This window comes from Galeopterus variegatus, unplaced genomic scaffold, assembly GCF_000696425.1.
Source record: "Galeopterus variegatus unplaced genomic scaffold, G_variegatus-3.0.2 Scaffold3297, whole genome shotgun sequence".
In the NCBI taxonomy this organism is placed as follows: domain Eukaryota; kingdom Metazoa; phylum Chordata; class Mammalia; order Dermoptera; family Cynocephalidae; genus Galeopterus; species Galeopterus variegatus.
The window spans coordinates 63,962-84,379 of NW_007729408.1; the positions used below are offsets into that span (position 1 = coordinate 63,962).

The 20,418-nt window shown below is 45.6% G+C and overlaps 1 protein-coding gene across 1 annotated transcript in view; it reads right to left on the reverse strand.

The window, feature by feature from the left end:
• PTGFRN (prostaglandin F2 receptor inhibitor) overlaps positions 1 to 20,418 on the reverse strand; it is a 78,306-nt gene that overhangs the window by 57,406 nt on the left and 482 nt on the right. The gene's annotated exons all lie outside the window — the stretch shown is intronic.

The following is a 20,418-nucleotide window of genomic DNA, read 5'->3' on the forward strand; positions in this document are numbered from 1 at the left end:
ACTCATGTAATGTTTACTTCAATAAGTGCTATTGGCAAATGTGAGGTATCATTAAGAGAGACAAGCCAATAAAGACTAAACTTTATCTGTCCTTTCCCACTGCCTCCTGATTTATTTCTCAGATTATCATCAACATTATTCTAAAACAAGACCTGCAGAGTACAGCATTTCGGCAAAGGATTCTTCCAATTGTTTCTATTATTGCTCAAATTTTATCATCTCACTGAGCTGCCTGGAAGCAAACAATCTGACTTTCCAATCTGAATCATTTGTAGGATAAGTATCAGCAGTTATTGAATCCAGTGGTACTGAAACTCTGAAACTAAAGAGCTCCCAGTATTTCAGTTTGCCTTATAAAAGGATGCCTGAATCCCCCTTCCTGAGTCCTTACAAAGCCTTTAAGAGAGACTGGGGACCTACGGATTTCCACATGGAGTTACCAGTTCACATGTGAGCTAGAAATGAACACAAAGTTAAACTTGTAAATTCTTATCCTGCCTTGACTGGAGTGCCTGACTCAACAAATGGAAAACCTTTGTCTCCTCAAGTCTGCCACTGAGAGGTCTGGCAGGAAGGGATCATGACAACTTTCATCTAGACAGTGCCTGAATGATGAACATGGGGCAACGTACACATTGAACAAGTTACAGCCAGCAGGGAATGTATAATGTAGTCACATATGGCAGCTCTTCAATATAAGAGCAGCCCTCATGATCATTATAAAAAAGGAGCTCAGCTAAGACTCACTGAGATACACTACACAAATGTAAGATAATATTACTCACCCAACAAACCGCAATTGAAAAAGATGACCCTGGGCGAGGTGACGTGTGAGAAAGGTCAGTCAGCCACTGGCTCTTCTTTTAAGGGACTTACGGTATGCGAAGGGTCATAGGTATACATGGAAATTGTACCATAGGAAGAACACAAGTATCCAAAGCCAGGTACTAACAACTGCCATGGAGTTCAAAAGAAAGTGAGGGCATTTCCCCCAAACAGATTAGTGAAAAGCTTCATGCAGTGTCAGTATGTGAATTAGGCCTTTGAAATATGGTTGGGGGCGGGGGATGTTGAACGGGGGACACTGAGGGGGAAGGTGACTAGAGATAAGGCGAGTAGCCTAAGCAAAGTCCTCGGAGGGGACAGATGGGGATAGGCGGGGAGTGGTGAAGAGTAGGGTGATCAAAGCAGAGTATCAAGAGCAGACTGGAGAGGAGACAGGAAGGTCCAGAGAGCATTTGAGAGCCCCCACCAGATGAGAGCAGAGAGGGAATGAGAGTCAAAACGCAGAGGACCGAAAGTGGCAGCTTCAAGGGCAGCACTGGAGGAAGGGGCAGCTGGCAGACCTGTGAGGTGAGAGAGAAGTCACAGGGGAGTCAGTAGCTGGCGAAAGCTATTTTCTAAGGAAACACTGTGGGGAAAAATAGTCTGTGAGATTTAGACAAGTTGAAATGTCCACCAGGCAGCTGGAACAGAAGCCCTTAAAATATATTTTAGCCTAACACAAACGTGGGGTCACATGCATGGAAGGAAGTGAGCAAGGAGAAAATCTGCCTAAAGGTGAAAATGTGGTCACCAAGAGATGGAGTACAGACAAGAGGGAAAGCGACAAAACCACAGCGAAATCCTTTATGTAAGACAAAAGCAGAAAAAAACAAAGAAAAAGGGAATAGCAGCCAGTACGAAGGAAAGCCAGAACAGGCATATGTCCTAGCTGCCGAGATGCAAGAATTTGAAGAAGGAAGGGTTGGGAGTAACATCTACTGTGCTGCTTGTGGACATACCCATCTACTGGATCCTAGAAGAACACAAGCTCCTTTAAGGCAGGAGCTGTTGCCTACCCTTGACTACCTCCTGCACAATACCTAGAGCAGATTCCTAGAATATGCTTCTGTTTGGAAAAAATAAATGAACAATAATGTCAACCACAGAGAAGAGTCAAGGACGATAGGTGCTGAATTGGTTACTAAGTAATCACTTGACCTCCACAGAAGTGCATTTCCAGTGACATGGGGTGGGATCTGGAGAGTAAGCCAGTAGAGAAGGAACAGTCAGATGCAGGGAAGAGAGGGCACAACCGTGAAAAGACCGAAGCGGGCCAGAGGAGATGAAGGGCACAGCCAGAGGTTCATCCTGGGAAGTCTGCCAGTCAGTCCCTGTGAGTACCTTCTAGGTACCGGGAACACACGACCCAAAGTCCCTGCTGGTAAAAGGCTTGTGCTGTAGTAAGGAGAGAGTGAGAAAACACACCCACTGGTAAATGCTATCAATTAAAACAGGACAATACAGTTGTGATGGGGTGAAGTGTGCTCAGGAGGGCCGCTCCAAGAGGATCATGTTTAAGTTCAGACCAGAATGAGGAGGAGACGGTGGCTGAAGCTCTGGTGCAAGACTGCTCCAGACAGAGAGAATGGCAAACATAGAAACACTGTGATGGAACAGGCTTGGCATGTTCCAGGGACAGAAAAAAGATCAGGGTGACTGTATTATAATGAATGAGGGGGCGAAGGCCTTGGATTCTGGGTCAAATGGGAAGCACATAAACTAGCAAACGATAGAACCTGCTTTATTTTTAGAAATTCCAACCTGGTTGCTGTGTGAAATATGTGGCTGATTTGGAAGCAAGGACACCAGTACAGAGGAAGTTACAGCAGGCCAGGAAAAGATGACAGACACCTGGCCATGGGTTGTAGTGGTGGTGATTCTTGGGAGCAGTCCGATTCAGGACACAACTAGTATATAAATGAAAAGGCATCCTGCCATCTTGAATGTGGAGACCAAGGAAGAGAGGAAATCAAGGACGATCCAGGCTTCTAGCATGAGCATCTGGGGACATGGTGATGCCATTTACTGAGACAGCAAAGTAACTGGAGGGAAGCAAATATATACCAGGCAAAGCCAGAGTTCTCTTCTGGCCACTTAAAATGTGAGATCCCTATTCGACATCAAGTGGAGTAGGCAGTGCGATGCACAAGTCAGGAGCTCAGAGAGGAGGTCCACGCTGGAGATATTAATTGAAGAGCCATCAGCACATAGATGGTATTTAAAGCTACAAGTTGCATGGGGTCCCATGGCGAGCATGCATACACAGAGAGGAAAAAGAGCCAAAGACAAAACTCTCACTTTTTTCAGGTAAGAAGGAGAAAAGGATGGGTAAAAATTTAAAAAGCTTTTGAGGTAAAAAGCTTAAGGAACCTCTGGTTGGCCTCTATTGTCTCCGTAGAGTAGCAGAAAGGTGTTCAGACACCGAAGATCATAGAACGGGTGTAGAATAAGCAACAGAAGGAATGTAACAGGAAATCATCCTAAAATGAACATGAAGGGGGGCTGAACTGCAGTGAAGATGCCATAAATTTGTCAGAAACTCAGGTGGGCAGGCTTTGATATTTTCCCCAGCTAGATTATAAAGCTCAGGCTTACAGTTTATGGTTGGTGTAGATTACTCAAATACAACACGAGGACTAGCAAAGAAATATAAGGTCCTGGGATGTTAACAAGCTCACTACTGAAATTCTGACCACCAATCTGCCCTGGAGACTGGAATTAGAATCCAAGTAGAGTGGGAATGGTCTGGTGTACTAGAAAAGAGGAATGTTCAAGATTAGGAGGATCACAGTGAGGATGAAGACTACTTTCAACGGACACGAAGGAATTTGAAAAGAGTAAAGGCAAGAGGTTGTGTCACAGAGGGAAATATCAGAGTTGAAGATCAAAATGGTGAGAGTTCTGAGTGATGCTAACATCCAAGTGTGGCCATTAAATCTCACAGTCTGTTATTTTTCCCAGGGGCTGAAATTACTGTAGAAGGCACTCCCTGAGCCCTGGATAGCCTGTGCCTGGCTACAGAAACCCAAGGCAGCAGTAGTGTAATTAACAGGCCGCAAGGGTGAAAGGTGGCCCAGAGATTTAAACCTTGTTCTCACTTAACATTTACATGACAGTTTCTGGCTACTGTTATCTGTTGTCATTTATATCCAGATATTTTCTTTTAACCTTCATACATATGTTCCCCAGGTCAAACAAGATAGAAAGGACATGACGGAAAGGAGACTGTTCACTCCATCAGAACTGATGGGCTCTTTGTAGTCAATGCAACTTTACCTAGTTTTGCTGCCAACAGAACCATCACCTCCTGCGTTATAGACAAGGAAGGCAGAAAGAGATGCAGTGCCACAAGCAACTGAGGAACAAACCTGCTAGTCACTTCTTAAGGGTGCATCATTAGCTAACCAAATTCCTTCTAGATCCATAACATCACTTCCAGTTAGTTCTGTGGCCTTTCAGAGATTCTTGGAGGCCAGAGCCATGCCAAATCCTTAATTCTACATTGTGAGGTTTTGTACCATGCCAACTTGGCTAAACTGGAACTACATTTCCCAGAATCTTCTCCTCTGTGCTGTTCCGGCTTACAGTTGAACAAAACAACTTCATGTGAGCTTTGAGAGGTGGAAGAGAAGCAGCAGCCATTACATCTGGTGGTCCGCTTGGTTAAAGGCAGTGAGAGATGGATGCTGAGGTGCTAGAGGGAACCGGTTTGTCCTGCTCCTTCTGCTCCTGTTTTCTTCCCAAATGCTATTCTTATAGACCAACATGATTCCGAGACCACCAGATGCTTGGTTACAATCTCAGAGGTTAGTGCAGAGGTGATTACCCTTCCTCAGACCTTTACACCAGTCTGCCTTCACAGTCCCACTCTGCCTGGCTTTCTGATTCCTCTGCAAGCCTCAACTTGTCCACCACACAGGAAGGCTGACGAGAGACTTTTCCCTGATCCTCCAACTCTCCTTTTCAAACCTTCACTTCCCCAGCTCCTCCCATAATTGTGTAAAGTCTAATTCCTCTAATAAACGCCTTATTCTGTAATATTTACACAGGCTCTGCTTCTCTAATGGAATCCTAATACAGTAAACCAGCTATTGAGTAGACTGCTTTGCCATTAAGGACTCAGTAATTGACAAAAACCAGCTTACATTTATAGCATTGCTTTACAGTTTACAAACCCAGTTCACATGATTTAATACTTGCTCTTGAAAGGATTAAATAAGGAAACTGAGGTTCTAAGAAATTATGTGATCAACTGATAATAATAAAAAAAAAAGATGCAGGGAGGTTTCGGTGATGGGACATAATAATCAACTACATTGTATATTGACAAAATAAAAATAATTTTAAAAAAAGATGCAGAAACCACTTTAAGGTGATCTGTAGTGATGAGTAACCAAAATAACTCAATAAACATGAAATGATTTAAACAGTTCTGTCCAAGGACTAAAGACAGAAAAGGCTGAGGCAAGATCTGGCCACGAGGACTATTTCAGAGCATTCTATAAAATTACCAGCTGCTAGAGCCCAAGCACTGCCCAGAATCCCTCACTACTCAGCCATTTTCAACCCTCTCCACGTTCAAACAGGCCAATATTGTCTGCCAAGTTCTGTGTGAACACCTGGTCCTCCTTTTGGCCTGTAGTTTAAAAAGAATGGGGGATTCACAATGGGTTTAAACTCGCATTTCGGCATGAAAGGCACCTGAGATAATTGTTGGTGAAGTTCTCCCCCAATCCCTCCCTTGGGCAGAGTTGTCCTCTCTCCGCTTACCTTACTGTTTTCTACACCTATGTTCTGCTCTTCCTTTACCTTGCCCATCTCTCCACCCCAATGAGGCCTTAAGCCCACTCTTGACATTTACAGATGCCATGGGTGGTGTAGGGTACATGCCCAGCTTTCCTGAAGAGACTCAGCAAGGAGTACAGTGTGACAATTTGCCTGCAAGGAATTGAACAAAAAAAGACACTGGGTTCACATGCCCTTTTAGGAAAAGACTACATCAATCTGATATTTCATTCCTTCATTCAGAAATTCTTTACTGAACACCTACTGTGTGCAGAACCACATCAACATGTAAAGTTGATGAGCCAACACCTAGCCAGGTGTCAGAGTTGATGAAGATGAAACTTCATGTGGTGGGCTCATGGAAAAGCTGGGAGGAAAGGAGTCCCCCAGCAAGATGAGACTCTTGTAAAACATCAAGTAAATAAAGGGAAGGAGGAACCTAGAGCATTTAAGGGCAGGCAGAACTAGAAAAAACAGACAAATTTACTTACATCAGGCTTATTCTCCTTCAGGTGACATGTAAGGCTCTTCACAACATTATGACTTTCTCTCCAGTCTCAACCCTTTCCCTCTGAAGACCTTACAACTCAACCCTCCACTCCAGCTCCAAAAAAAATCTTTATTCACTCATTAAAAACCAATGCACTCTTATAAATGGTCGTATTTCTTCCTCATGCTTTCCCCTCTACCTAAAACAAATTACCCACCCCTTCTCTGCCAGATCGTCAAGACTTAATCCTTAAGCTCAAGTGAGTCCACCTTGCTGAAGCCTTTCCTGATCCTGCCCCAGCCACAGCCCCCCGCTCAGACAAAGTTCAGAAGGTACCTGCTCACCTCAAACATCACCCCGAGCTTGTTTGCTTGTCTGCCTCCCTTACTGGACTATGAGCCCCTGCTGGGGCTGCTCACCACATCCCCAGCCTAGCCACATGCCCAGTGATGTAATGGCTGTGATCACTCCTATCTCAATGAGTTGTTGGAATTTTAGAAGCAGAATTATCTGCAGATCATCATCCAGGTGGGTTAATAGGAGTTACTTAAACTCATTAATTTCAGAGACAGTCCCCCATCAATAAATTTTCAAAAAAAACTCTTCACCAAGCTCATCACAGAAAGTGAAGAGCATATGGTTGGAACAACTTAGACACACAGCATCAGTCAAACAGACCAATTCTCAGCACCCCAGTAGGGGACACAATCTCAATATTCCAAACTCCGAATCTGACCACATTAATTTTATTAACACTCTTCTTTGGGGCTAGTAAAAGCTAACTGCCCAGGTGCTTTGGATCCTTACAAAAGGTTCCCAATTCAGACATGGCACTAAAGCCTTAAAAAAATACATGCACAGGTAGAGAGGAGACACAGGAGGTGACACAGCCAGGTACACAGGATTATGTCAAGTTGTCTGACATTTTCTGCAAAAGCACCTCTGCCTAAAGTAGCCCAGAATCCTCCCTTTTCTCTAAAATTTCCTTGTCTCTAACAATCCTTGGACGCTTCTTCAAAGCCACCTCTCTTTATATACGTCATGCCTCCAAAACTAGACTGGCAGCTACAGGAATCCAAGGACTGTGTCTATGTCTTTAAGTGCCCCAAACTCTAGAACAGTGCCTGGCACAGAGTGGGTAATACCCAGTGGTGAAGAACCAGGCAGCAGCACTGTGCCCCCTCCCTTGGACATGGCTAGGGGTGGCTGCTAGCTAGCATAGTGACGAGGACTAAGTCTGTGGTTTGGACTAACCCAGCCACAAGTCACTTGAAGCATGCAGTAGGCTGAAGAAACTGCTTCTCTATATTGTGAATGGCCAGGATGAAACCTCAGAAGGGAGCAGGTGCCATTTTAGAATGGAAGAAGTTATATCAACCCCAGAGACGGAGGAAGAGGTGGAGGGAGTGGACAGACAACCGTGAGAACTCATGAGTCATTTGTCTTCCACACAAACTGCCAAGGAAAAAACTGAAAAATCCACAGGAGAAAGAACAGCGGCTTCCTCTCCCTTCTTTTTCTTGTGTGGATTCCATTTTCTCCTACTGTACCACACAAACCTCTTAGAAATGAAGTCACAAATAATCCTTTCCAAAACGGTAGCAAAAACAGATAATGAGCACACATACAAAAGCTAGTGGGACATACTGATAACTTCTGCCCCCTTTATGACTTAAGGTCCACAATTTCATAAATGTGTTTCATATGTGTATCATATATATCCTATATAATATGTATTTATATATGTATTACATGTATATCTCACAGGGGTTTTCTAAACACATAAATTAATTCAATCATTCGAAGATTCAAGGTCCTAAACCCTGGAATAAGCACAAACAGACGTGGTCCTACCCTCATAGTGCTCACAGTCTGGGGTGAGCCAGACAAACCCTCCTCCTAATAGACAGATCACAGTGCTGACCGCCTGTGCTCCAAAGGCACACAGCTCAGTGATAGTCCATGACACAGGCCGGCCCATGCTACTGGCAGCAGAACTTCTGGGTCCAATGTCCTCATCTGTCTGGGAAGCGAAGTTTCCTTTGAGGTCCAAAGAATCAAACTACTGGAAACAATTCCAGAGCAAATCTATAAACCAAAGAAGGCAATGTGTACACAGATTTTATAGCTGTTTCTAAGCGCGTCGGGTGAAGGATACTTGGGAGAACTTCAAGAGGAGTCACCAAAACTTGATTTTGTGCTCTGTCTCCACACTTCTTTGTTGTGAGGCCCAAACGCCTTAAGTGGACACACTGGACAGCACACCACACTTGCCTTATTGTTGCCATTTTCTTAGGACCAAATTCACATCCTCCTGTATGATAACTGCCTTTATGCCTGTGGTACACGTTAACTCGTTATCCTGTATGATAACTGCCTTTATGCCTGTGGTACATGTTAACTCGTTATCCTGTATGATAACTGCCTTTATGCCTGTGGTAAACTCGTTATCCTGTATGATAACTGCCTTTATGCCTGTGGTAAACTCGTTATCCTGTATGATAACTGCCTTTATGCCTGTGGTAAACTCGTTATCCTGTATGATAACTGCCTTTATGCCTGTGGTAAACTCGTTATCCTGTATGATAACTGCCTTTATGCCTGTGGTAAACTCGTTATCCTGTATGATAACTGCCTTTATGCCTGTGGTAAACTCGTTATCCTGTATGATAACTGCCTTTATGCCTGTGGTAAACTCGTTATCCTGTATGATAACTGCCTTTATGCCTGTGGTACACGTTAACTCGTTATCCTGTATGATAACTGCCTTGATGCCTGTTGTACAAGTTAACTCGTTATCCTGTATGATAGCTGCCTTTATGCCTGTGGTACATGTTAACTCGTTATCCTGTATGATAACTGCCTTTATGCCTGTGGTACATGTTAACTCAGTGCTTGCATGTGGGATCCCTGAGGGTACATCAGGCAGCACGTCCACCTTGCTACTTCTGTGACACTCCAGAGATGCGCTAACAGAGGAACTTCCCCAGTTACTTTATGAGCCAGATAAAGTACATTAAGCTTTCTGGGACTCATACAGATTGGATGAAAGCTGTTTGTGGGAAAAATTGTTATTAAAGTGGGACTCCAGTGAATAGACCACATGACTGCATAAACCTTGTTTCCATAGAAAACCAACTAAAATTCCCCATCCTTCCTCTAAAACTTATCTGTCTCTTATCAGGTGATAGTCTTTTGAAGAAATGCTCTGATAAACTACCTAAGGGGAGCATCAGTAACTGTTTTCTGGGCTGTTTTCCTGGTAAGAAACAAGGAAAAATAGGATTATGGCCTGACTTACCTTCATTTAGCAGGCTAGCTTCCTGCAAGCCACAGCAGGCCTCGCCTGCCTCGTGCACTCCAACTCTTAGCTGCGGTGTGGGCACTGATGATCCTGCCAACACTTTTCAGGGTGACATTGCTCACATTCTTCCTCTTCACCAACCTCTCCTCCCCAGATTTTAATATCCACATCCCCCGAGGTCTTGCTAACTTTTCCAGCTTAAGTCAGCTAATCCCCAAATGGGACACAACCTGCACACATTTATCTACTCCCACCTTTGAGCAACTGCACTGGGTCATTTTCATACCTGAAACACCTTCCCTGTTCCTGGCTCTCCTCTCTCCAGCTCTACCTGCTCTGTGGAGTTTTTCCATAATAATAGCCTCTGGCCTCAGATTCATCCCTATAATTCTGACAGCCTCATCTGCACAGCAATCTAGTAACTCGTTCACTCAAACTTTTATTTTATTTATTTATTTGTCTTTTGTGTGACCGGTAAGGGGATTGCAACCCTTGGCTTGGTGTCGCCCACACCTCGCTCAGCCAGTGAGCACACCGGCCATCCCTATATAGGATCCGAACCCGCGTGCTCCCAAGCGCCGCACTCTCCCGAGTGCGTCACGGGGCCAGCCCCATTCAAACTTTTAAAAAGCACCTATAATCCATTCTGCTGTTCAGTTATAATAGGTTCTGTTTCCATTTTGGACTCCATTTCCTAATTCCTTTGTAATCTCCCACACTGTCAGAAACACAGTAAATATTCTCCAAATGCTGCTGAAGTACTAAAAAATAAGACCACAAAGAAAAGTAGGAATGTCTTCTATTGGAAGGTAGAATAATAGTTGGACACAGATTATTTACTCCTTCAAGGTCACAACTGTGTTCATTTCAACTAAAGTGAAAGTGCCCACCATGTGCCAGGCTCTGGGCTGGGCACTGTGATCTTAACTTGGAACTTACTGTATGGATTTCTCAATCAAAGATGATGAACTGTAACGTCTTCTAATAAATAAGAAAACATATGGATATGCCAACTTTCAGAAAACAGAAAAATGAATAGCTGTGCCTAAAGTGTTTTTTTGTTTGTTTTAACTCCTCACTGGTATATAAGCAAAGTAGCAGCACATTGGACAGAAACCAAATCAGCTAACATTCTGTTCTTAGAATATCCTATGGGAGCAATACATTTATAAGGCACTATCTACCCCCCTTCAACTCTGGAATAGCACAAGATAACAAGCTACTTCAAACACAGCCCAGAACTCACTCCTAGAGGGTTCTTGGTAAGTCTCAAAAATATCTTCATCCCAGACAGTGAGATAATGTCACTGGGATTAGCAGCATCAACAGTAGCACCTCAAAGTAGCCAGAGAGGCCTGGACAGCAGAGAGGTTGCAGACAGGACTGAGGTCACAGACACAGGTTCCTACCAACAATATGCAGGCTTTCTAGAATGTATCCAGCATTATTTTGAACCTTCCCTTTTCAGACCAAGGGAATGAAAAGGAAGAAAGTCCCCAAATACTAGGAACACCTTTCTTAAGCCTATTAAGTCTATTGATTGGCGATGTCAGAATTTCAACTCTCTTACCCTTCAGCAAAGGTGTATAATCCAAAGCAGGATCAATAACTGGACACATCTAAAAATGCCTGTGTCTCTTCGCACTGTGGTCTGGGGTGTATCAGGAAAAGGAGAACCTGTGGAGCACAACCATCTACCAGGCTCCTCCCTAGATAAAGGCTAAATGTGGAAGAAAACACAAGCCACAGTTCTGAGGGCTGAGGCTTGATTACTCTACCCCAACTTACTCATGGCTGATATCCTCAATCAGAATATGCAAAAAAATCAGTAATAACAGAAACAGTCTGTCACCTAGAAATGTCTTATTGGCTTTACTATTTCTGTAACTTTCCTCAGAAGTCTGCCTGAAAGCCCAGTCAGCCTGGTTGTGGGGACACCTCTGTACCCCTGATAACCCCGAAGAAAGATCCCCAGTTTCACAGCACAGGAAATGGGCTGGAATGAGGAAGTAGTTGCTGATACAGGACAAAACAAATAATTCCCCGAGCCTCCCGAGGTGGAGAGGTGCCAGGCAGGTGAGAGACAAGGCACAGGCTGCAGACGTGAGGAGTGTTTGGGAAGATGGGCAGAGAGCCAGGGGAGCCAGGGCTGGACCAAGAGGCCCATATGGCCAACAGCAGGGGTCAGTGTGGCCTCGAAGAATTCTGGACATGGAACGGAGACCTTTGGGATCAGCTGGCCCAACCCTCATTTTACAGGGGTTAACTTCTCCAAGGTCACAAAACTAGTGAACGGAAGAACTAGGGTCAGAATCCAAGCCTCCTGTCTTAAAAAGACAAGGAAATAAATGTTATCACGTTAGCTAATTGTATCAATTCCTTTCCACGTTTTCAAATACATATTTTGACTCTGAATGACCTGGACTAACACAGAAAGAAGAGTGTACTGTGATTATAAGCCTAGACGCTGGAGCCGGACCACCTGGGTTTGAATCCTAGAAGCTCTGCCACTTATGGTGTGACCTTGAGCAAATTACTTCACCTCTCTGTGACTCAGTTTCCTCATCTATCAAGTGGGGGTAATAACAGTACCTACCTCATGAGGTTATAAAGACTACTAAATGAGTAAATATATGGAAAGTGCAGGGCTGGCACAAAATAAATGATGTATAGGGCCGGCCCGGTGGCGCACTCCACAGAGTGCGGCGCTTGGGAGCGTGGTGGCGCTCCCGCCGAGGGTTCGGATCCCATATAGAGACCGGTCTGCTCACTGGTTGAGGGCGGTGCGGGCGCGACAGCGAGGGTTGCGATCCCGTTGCCGGGCACCCAAAAAAGATAAAAAGGAAAAAAAAAATAAATGATGTATAGGGCCGGCCCGGTGGCGCACTCCACAGAGTGCGGCGCTTGGGAGCGTGGTGGCGCTCCCGCCGAGGGTTCGGATCCCATATAGAGACCGGTCTGCTCACTGGTTGAGGGCGGTGCGGGCGCGACAGCGAGGGTTGCGATCCCGTTGCCGGTCACCAAAAAAAGATAAAAAGGAAAAAAAAAATAAATGATGTATAAAAGAAAGGAATTCCTTAGGGAGGAAATAATCTTCATATTGTTTCCTCCCAGCACACCCGCTCCCCAAACTCCTCTTCATCTTAGATATTCATCTTAGATAAACTCCTGTTCATCTTAGTCCTACACCTGGGACTAATGCTTCTAAAAAGTCACACTGCTGTCTCCTAAGCCACGTAGGCCAAACACAACCAGATATTAGAGCTAAACTGGCCCAAATGGCAGAAGAGACAGAAACTCTGAGTAAAGTGCTTATTGACTACTGGCCACCCAGTCTATCATCCCTTAGATTTCTACTTCCACAACACTGTACTCAGAAGTTACCTCTTTTGACCCTTATGTCCTACCTTCCTAGACCACCCAATCCCTTGCCTCTGAATCTGCTTTTTACTCTCATCACATCCTCCAGTCCCTCAAACTTTCTGTGGATTCATCAGGCCTGGAACCCCCACCACCTGCCTGCCCCACCTGGACTCCTTGGTCAACCTTCTCTGTGATGTTCTCATTTGCTCTCTCTATTCCTTCATCCCTCATCCTTCCACACTCCTTCCATGGATAGACCACACGATGTCATCTATGTGCCCAGCCCCAGCCCACTCTCTTCTATCTCTGACTCTGACCATGGCCTTTGTCTCAGTGCTGTCTGAGAAAGCCCAGGCCGCCAAGTAATCTGTGTGCCAAGTGCTCTGCCAGACTAGGGCTTCTCAAACTTTAGCATGCATGTGAATCCCCTGGGAATCTCGTTCAAATGCAGACCCTGATTGAGTAGGCTGGACCAGGCCATACATGGAATAGCAACATTCTAAGAATTTACATACGTTATGTTTAATGTTTGCAGTTTTCTACATACATTATTTTTAACCTTCATGACAGACCTGCAAAAGAGGTATAATTTCCACTTCACAGAGGAAGAAAATAAGGTTCAAAGAGGTTAAGAAACCTTTCCAAAGGTTAAGTGCTGGGAGGCAGGACGCAAATGGAGGGCTGATTCTTGAAGTCTCAACCCTATTTTTCCCCTACATAAGTGATTTTTAACTGGGGGATGGGAAGGATATAAAGAACAGAAATCACTTTTAAGAACACACATGTAATGGTTAATTTGTAATACAAACCACTGAAATCCTCTTAGTTGATGTGAAAGGGAGAAAGATGGGTTATAAAACGGCACAATGTTCTCGAGCTGAAGATTTTATCTAACAGCTGAAGGCCTAAAAGCAACTATCAGGGAGTAAGTTAACTCCACCAATCAAATGGAAGATGTCCAGAGAGACATGGGGGAAACCTTAAGCATGTGCAGAGAAGGAAAGGGAACATAAAGATGACTTCTAACTAGCATGTCTGGGGACTAAGGGCCACTCCTAGGGCTGACAAGGCTAAACACACCAGAGAGACTGGTCCACACCACACTGCACCCTCCACACACCCTGCATCTCCCCCTGCCCTCCTCCCGCACACTCCAAGGCCAGGGCCTCTACTTGGGCCCACCCCCGACCTACTGCCTCAGGAGTCCAGCTCCAGCAGTCATGCTTGCTCACCTCTGTCCGGCCTGTCCCTCCCCACTGGAGCCTGCAGCTGGCCTGTCAGCATGCTGGAGTCTCCTGGATCCTGCTTATGTCAGTTTGGCACTGCCATGCCACAAGCTACAACCCTCCCAGCGGTCTTCCACTTGAAAAGGTGGGAGATCATCTCCCCATCCCACTGGCTCCTCAACTTCTGTGATTTCACTTCCTCCTTCACTGTTCAGACTTCAAGGTCTAAAATCCAAGGGCTTCTCTTTGTCTTTACATTTCTGGTTTCTTGACAGCATTTGATCAGTCCCTGTTTAACAAATCCACTCCTACTCACCTCTGCTTGGCTTCCAACAGGGGGCTCTCTGGCTCTTCCCCCACCCCTCTTACACATTCCTTCTAGAACTCTCCCTTCCATTTCCAGCCCCCTAACGGCAGGCATACCCAAGCACCTGCCCTTGACCCTCCCTCGTCTCAATCATCCAATGTCCCGTGATGGCACCAACCAGACATCTAGTGCACCCTGCCCCACTGAGCTTCCCGGCTTCCATCTTCAAACAGCTCATCCCAAGGCTGGGTTATAAGGGGCTCAGGCACCAAGTGAAAGAGATAACTGCATCCTTTGTCAAATCACAGCACACACAGGAGATGGTATTTGTATAGCTCTCTGCGTAAACAGGTCTTTGGGTTTAGAAGCAGGCTCTGACCTGTAGGCTCCAGGAGCCAAGGGCATCAACATCATGACACACATACAACCCACCTGATACCCATGCGGATCCCTTAACATGGCCCACAACCTGGGAGTTCTGGCCTAGTCCAGCTCTAAATAAGAATTATCAGGACATTCTTGACTTGGTGTCACTTTTAATATCTGAGAACGAACTCATCTGTCTGCATACTGCCTTTATTTCATTAGGATTCAAAGGTAGCACCCATTCTGAAATGTGCCCTGAACCCTTAAGCATAATTCTGTTCTTCATGGTTCTAAGTCAAATTCACTCTGGACACAGCAACACTAGCCACACTGTACTTCTCCATCCCCCTGAAATATCCTGAGTGATGTAAATGCATTCACGTTCCAGCTGCTTATAAAGGTGTGAAACAGGATGCAATTAAGGTCCCAGAACGTCATACTTAAACTTGAATCACACTGCTTAGTGACTCCATAATCTAGCATAGGCACTTGGGGAGTATTGTGGAGAAATCAGCATTTGAAGAACACAAACGTATACATAGTGCCATTATCTCTAGTCTACTTGAAATCACATTGCCAGTACACGACTATATTAACTACTGGCTCCAATTCTGTTGCTTCCCAAAGACTACAGTTGGTGTGGAAAGAAATATTCCAAGATCTAAAAAACCACTGATTGTGCCAACGGCAGCACTTCACCTTTTCCATAAGATAAATTATGAAGAATTTTTGCCAGTTCAAGTTATTTTCCCAAAGCACAGTCAAATGGCCTTGCAACCCTGCCTTTAAGAAACCGATGCAATTAAACTGAACAGCTATGAACTGCCCTGACAGCTTCCCCCCAACTTCGTTTGATAAAGTGAGAGGCAGACACACACTGACAGACAAGCACACACCTTATTTAACTGCCAGACGCAGAGCCAATATGAAAATGTACATTCAATCTACGGGGGAAAAAATCAGCTCAGGAGCTCATCGCTAAAACAAAATAGCCATATAAATGCCGACTAGCCCGAGTGCCTTGTAAGGAATGATCACTGACAAGTAGAATTCCTATTCACCAGGCTAATAAGAATAATTATAGCCAGGGCAGGCATTAATCAGCTTGGCAGATACAGGAATTCTGTTAACAAGGCTAAAATGAGTGCCAAGGAATCTCTGAAGGCCACAGCACTTCAAAGACTGCGAAAGCTGGGTGGATTCACTAGGGTTCCTCCTATTGGCCCTCCTCCTCCTTCGATGCTTCTGGAGGAATCAGCATTTCGGCCCTGTCGTTGCAGCAGCCACAGTGACCTGTTAGGGGCTGCAGAGTTGCTGCATCTGAGAGGTGCACGCTGGCACCAGCCCTACCCTCAGGAATTGTGCCTGGGCTGTGCACATCCCAGATCCTCCTGTTTTTAACTGTGCTTTAAAGCTTTCAAGCCACTGTCATCCTTTCTCACCTAATCCCAAGCAATACACAGCACAAGGCTATGGTGAACATCAGTCAACTTCTCCTTGGCAGAGGCAGAAGGCAGTCCTGAGATCGAATCCTGGCTCTGCCATGAAGTATCTGTATGACTCTGGACAAGTTATTTAACTTTTTGGGCATCTGTTTCCTCATCTGTAATAAGGAGAAAATAACAGTGCTTTTCTCAAAGTGCCACTGTAAGGGATAACTAACAGAATGTATGTAAGAGCCTGATGCTCGATATGCACTCTATAAATAGTAGCTATTATTATTCTGTGCCTGTTAGGTACAGAGTCCTGTTCAGCAGCTACGAGGAAAGAACAAACAAAAAATTCAGTTTACAGACACACACACATTATAAAGGAGTGGCTATGGCCGGGCGGGGGATGGGCACATTTTTTCTCTACCTTCTACCCTTTATAACTGACTCAGAGACTGCTAGCTGTCCCCCCAAGTCCATTCTCCCCTTCCTCCATAGCAGCAGGCAGATGGCTGCCAGGCTTCTCTGCATTTCCCAGCTTCCCTTGCAGCAGTAGGGAGCATGGAACTAAACTGTCCAGCAAAGTGTGTACAGAAACGATGATGTGCCACCTCCAAGCTTGGCCCACGAGGCCTCCATCCATTCTATTCCACACTCTTTCCCCCTTTGTGGGGAATGGAATGGTGATGACAACAACCAAAGTGATCTTAGAAACCATGGGCTAAAGACAGCAGAACTGACACCAGCCTGGGAGCCAGAGTGACCATGAGGAGAGGGTGTTGCACCCAACTTTTCCCTCTTCAGTATCCCCCAGCACTGTTATGAAAGACATTTCTATTATTTGAACCACAATGTTTTGAGTCTATTTGTTAAAGCAGTTTAACCTACCTCATTAATACCCTCCATATTCTCTAAAATTTAAAATATAGATGTAATGCTTTTGTCATTTAAAAACTATTTCAATAGATTTGCAAAAAAATGTTTGAAAAGACATAAATAAAGAGAACATGTTGATCCCTATCCACAACCTCCATGCCTTCCACTCTCCAATTCATGCTGCACACTAGTTGGGGATTTACCCTCCTCAGACACCTTACCTCGTCCTGTTAATCTCGCCCTGCAAACTTTTAATGGCTACCTATTTCCCAGAGATTAAAGGACATATACATTTATAAGTACTCAGTAAACCAATATTTATCCATTACGTGTTATATACCCTCTTAACAGTAGGGATACTATAGGGAGCAAGACTAACATGGACTCTGCCCCCAGGGGATATCATCAGGGTGGGGATCTAGACAAGGGAACAATTATACACAGCGAAATAATAAGTGCTATGATGAGAGACACACAGGCGGCCTGGCAGCACCCGGAGTGCCAACAAATTCATCCTCACCATCCAGTCTTCTCAACATAGTGCACAGAACCTCCAGGATCTACCCTGAACCCACCTTTCATTTGTTCCCCCATTATTTCCTCCTCCTTCCACCCGCAGTTACATGGAACTTACATGCCACTTCTGAATAAGCCATGTACTTTCACTCATCCATACTTTATGCTTTTCCCCAGAGCCTAGAATGCTCTTCTATCCTCTCTTTCAAAATTCTAATTACCCTCAAGGCTCAGCTCAAATGTCATCTCTTCAGCAAAACTACTCCCCCAACCCCCAAGTCAAAATTAATCATCCTCTCCCTTGTCTCCTAACTAGCACTCTGTTTCTACGTCAGGTATTTCACTGTCTTGTGGTTAGCCCTTTTATTATCTGTCCACTCACCCCCACCAGCCACCTAGTGAGACGTGGTGTCCTGGGCATTTGCCTGGGACTCGAGTACTGAACACACTCTTACGGACAGAGTGAGCACTCGAGGAATGTCATAGTGAATGGACGACAAGACAGGTCAGGCAGAGGCAGTAAGAGGAGATGTGAAATGAAGCTGAGTGGGCTCTGGTGTAATCATCGTAGGTAGATTTAGTGAGGAAGCTTCATGGAGGCAGTGAGTTTTAGGGAAAAAAGGAAATGCAAAGGCAAGAGGAAAGAAGGAGGAGGGGTCAGAAGGTCCGATATATTCTGTGTTAAAGGAGAGCAAACAGGTTACTTATGAAGTGTCTGAACCAGAGAGAAGACCAGAGTGGAGACAACACAAGGGGCAGCATTTCCTTGAAGGACAATCATAAGGAACCAATGGGCAAAGGCAGGAGCCCCAAAGATGATCCTTAAAGAAAATGACGAACTTAGAAGGGAGGCTGGAGGAAATAGTCAACCAGGAAGATGTCAGGAGTTATCTGTGTGGGGAACCATCAGGACCTGGGCTAAGATAGCAGCTGTAGAAATAAGAAGCATGGAGAGAAGCCTGAGATGGTGCTATGGAAAAAGCCACAGAATTGCAGGACAGTGTGAATGTGGAGGTCAAAGAGGGCGGTGATACCAAGATTATACCCAGGTTGCAATACAGGAGGAAAGCTGATCCTGCTCACCAACATATTAAGTTTCAGCAATCAGTATCCTGTTAGAATGGTGTAAATCAAGGAGGCCTTCCCAGAGGTCAGGCTGAAGTCACACCAAGTGAGATTCTGTGGGGACAGTTATCAGGTGGAACATTGACAGTGCAGAGAACTCTTATGTGAAAAGGCACTGGCTAGTGACACCACAGAAATTCTGTGTAGTTAACATAGGACATCCAGCCAGGGCAGGATACACTGGTGTACAACCAAGATTTCCCCAGGCTGTGCTTTTCCCACTTTTATTCTGCTTTTGCCAGTTTCTCCCTTTTTTTTTTTTTTTTTTTTTTCCCTTACTATAGTTACTGAAGGCATTCTTTTCAAATTTCTACCTCATCCCACCCTCTTAATAGGTGCAGGGGTTGTGAACTGTGCAGCTCTAGTGGGAGTCATTCACACAGACTCCAGGGTGAACAGCAGCTCGTAGAGTTGCTGTGCATTGCACAATCTGTGCAACCATAGCTCGTGGCCCTGCTTGCCCCAGACACATAAGCCAATTGATGGGTGTGGACTATCAACAGCAATGTGCTACAAACGTAAAACTTAACTAGGGTCCCAGAGTGAAAGGGAAAGATTAAAAGCACACGGACCGGAGACCATAGAAGACATGCTATAAAACTAAATGGAAGATCTGGAAGCTTTTTGCACACAGGTTGCTGCTGAAGCACTGTGGCTGACTGAGCTCTCTTAGGGAGTGAGTTCAAGAAAATCCCTCAAAGGTGAAGGAAAAAAACACAGTAGCAGCTAAAAAGGCTGGTTCACCAGCAGGAGGAGTCATGGGGACTAGGATAGTGCAAGCCCTGGTGCCAGAAGGCGGGGAGTGGCCATGTAAGGCCTCCACTGGGACCCTCTGACCATAAGTGCAGAGTAGTCATTTACCCTGTGTGCAGCTGGGGCATGGCTGGGACAGACACCACATACCATGCACTCTGTAAAGGATTCAGATCTGCCTTCTCTAGGGGCTTGGAAGAGACCTGTGGCCAGGTCAAAGGGTTCATCTTGTCCTAGTTGACGCTAACCATAGGAATATCAAAGCATTTAAGGGTGAACCCTCGGGTACCATGGTGGGCACTTAATAAACACACTTCCGTGGCTGGTTAAGATAAGTGAATATCTAAGATAAGTGTATATCTAAGTGAAGATAGTGCCTGTGCATGGAGTGAATGGAAAATGGAGAGAAAACAAAAAACAAAAAACCACGAGATTCCTTGGGTGGGGGGAGGGTGCTGGGTCAAATCAGCATGAGGCACCAAAGGTTTCCGGAGGGTGCAAGGGAGGAAAAGTAACAGGTAGAAAAAGTTGGAGAAGCCAGGCTCTTTAGGTCTTTGTGTTATAAATATGCAGCCAGGCAGCTTCAAGGAAAGCTTAAAAAAAAAAAAAAAAAAGACCGAGGCAGAAGATGTAGCCACAACTAAAATGACCGAAGGGCTCGCGCACCAATTTTCATGGCCACGCTCTGGGCCGCCCCGTGACCTTCGTAGGAGGAAGTTGGAGGATTCCCTCGCTCCCCTGGAGAGACGGCTCAGCGTGGGTCTGCGAGTGCGAGGAGCGAGCCGGCCGGCGGCGGCGATGGCGGGGCAGAGCAAAGGCTCAGATTTCCGCTCCCGAGCTGGGACCGCAGGCACCTTCCGGGCCGGGAGTTCAAGGTGAGCCGGGCTGCCGGCGGCCAACAGGTAGGGAGGGCTGGGGTCAAGCCGGCCGCGGCCACTCCCCCCGGCACATGTGGGGGCGAGGCTCGGCCTGGAGGAGCTGCCGCTTGCACCCGCACGCGGGGCCGGGGCGGATGGGCGCCGGGCTCCGGGCGACCCCGCGGCCGCTCCCCA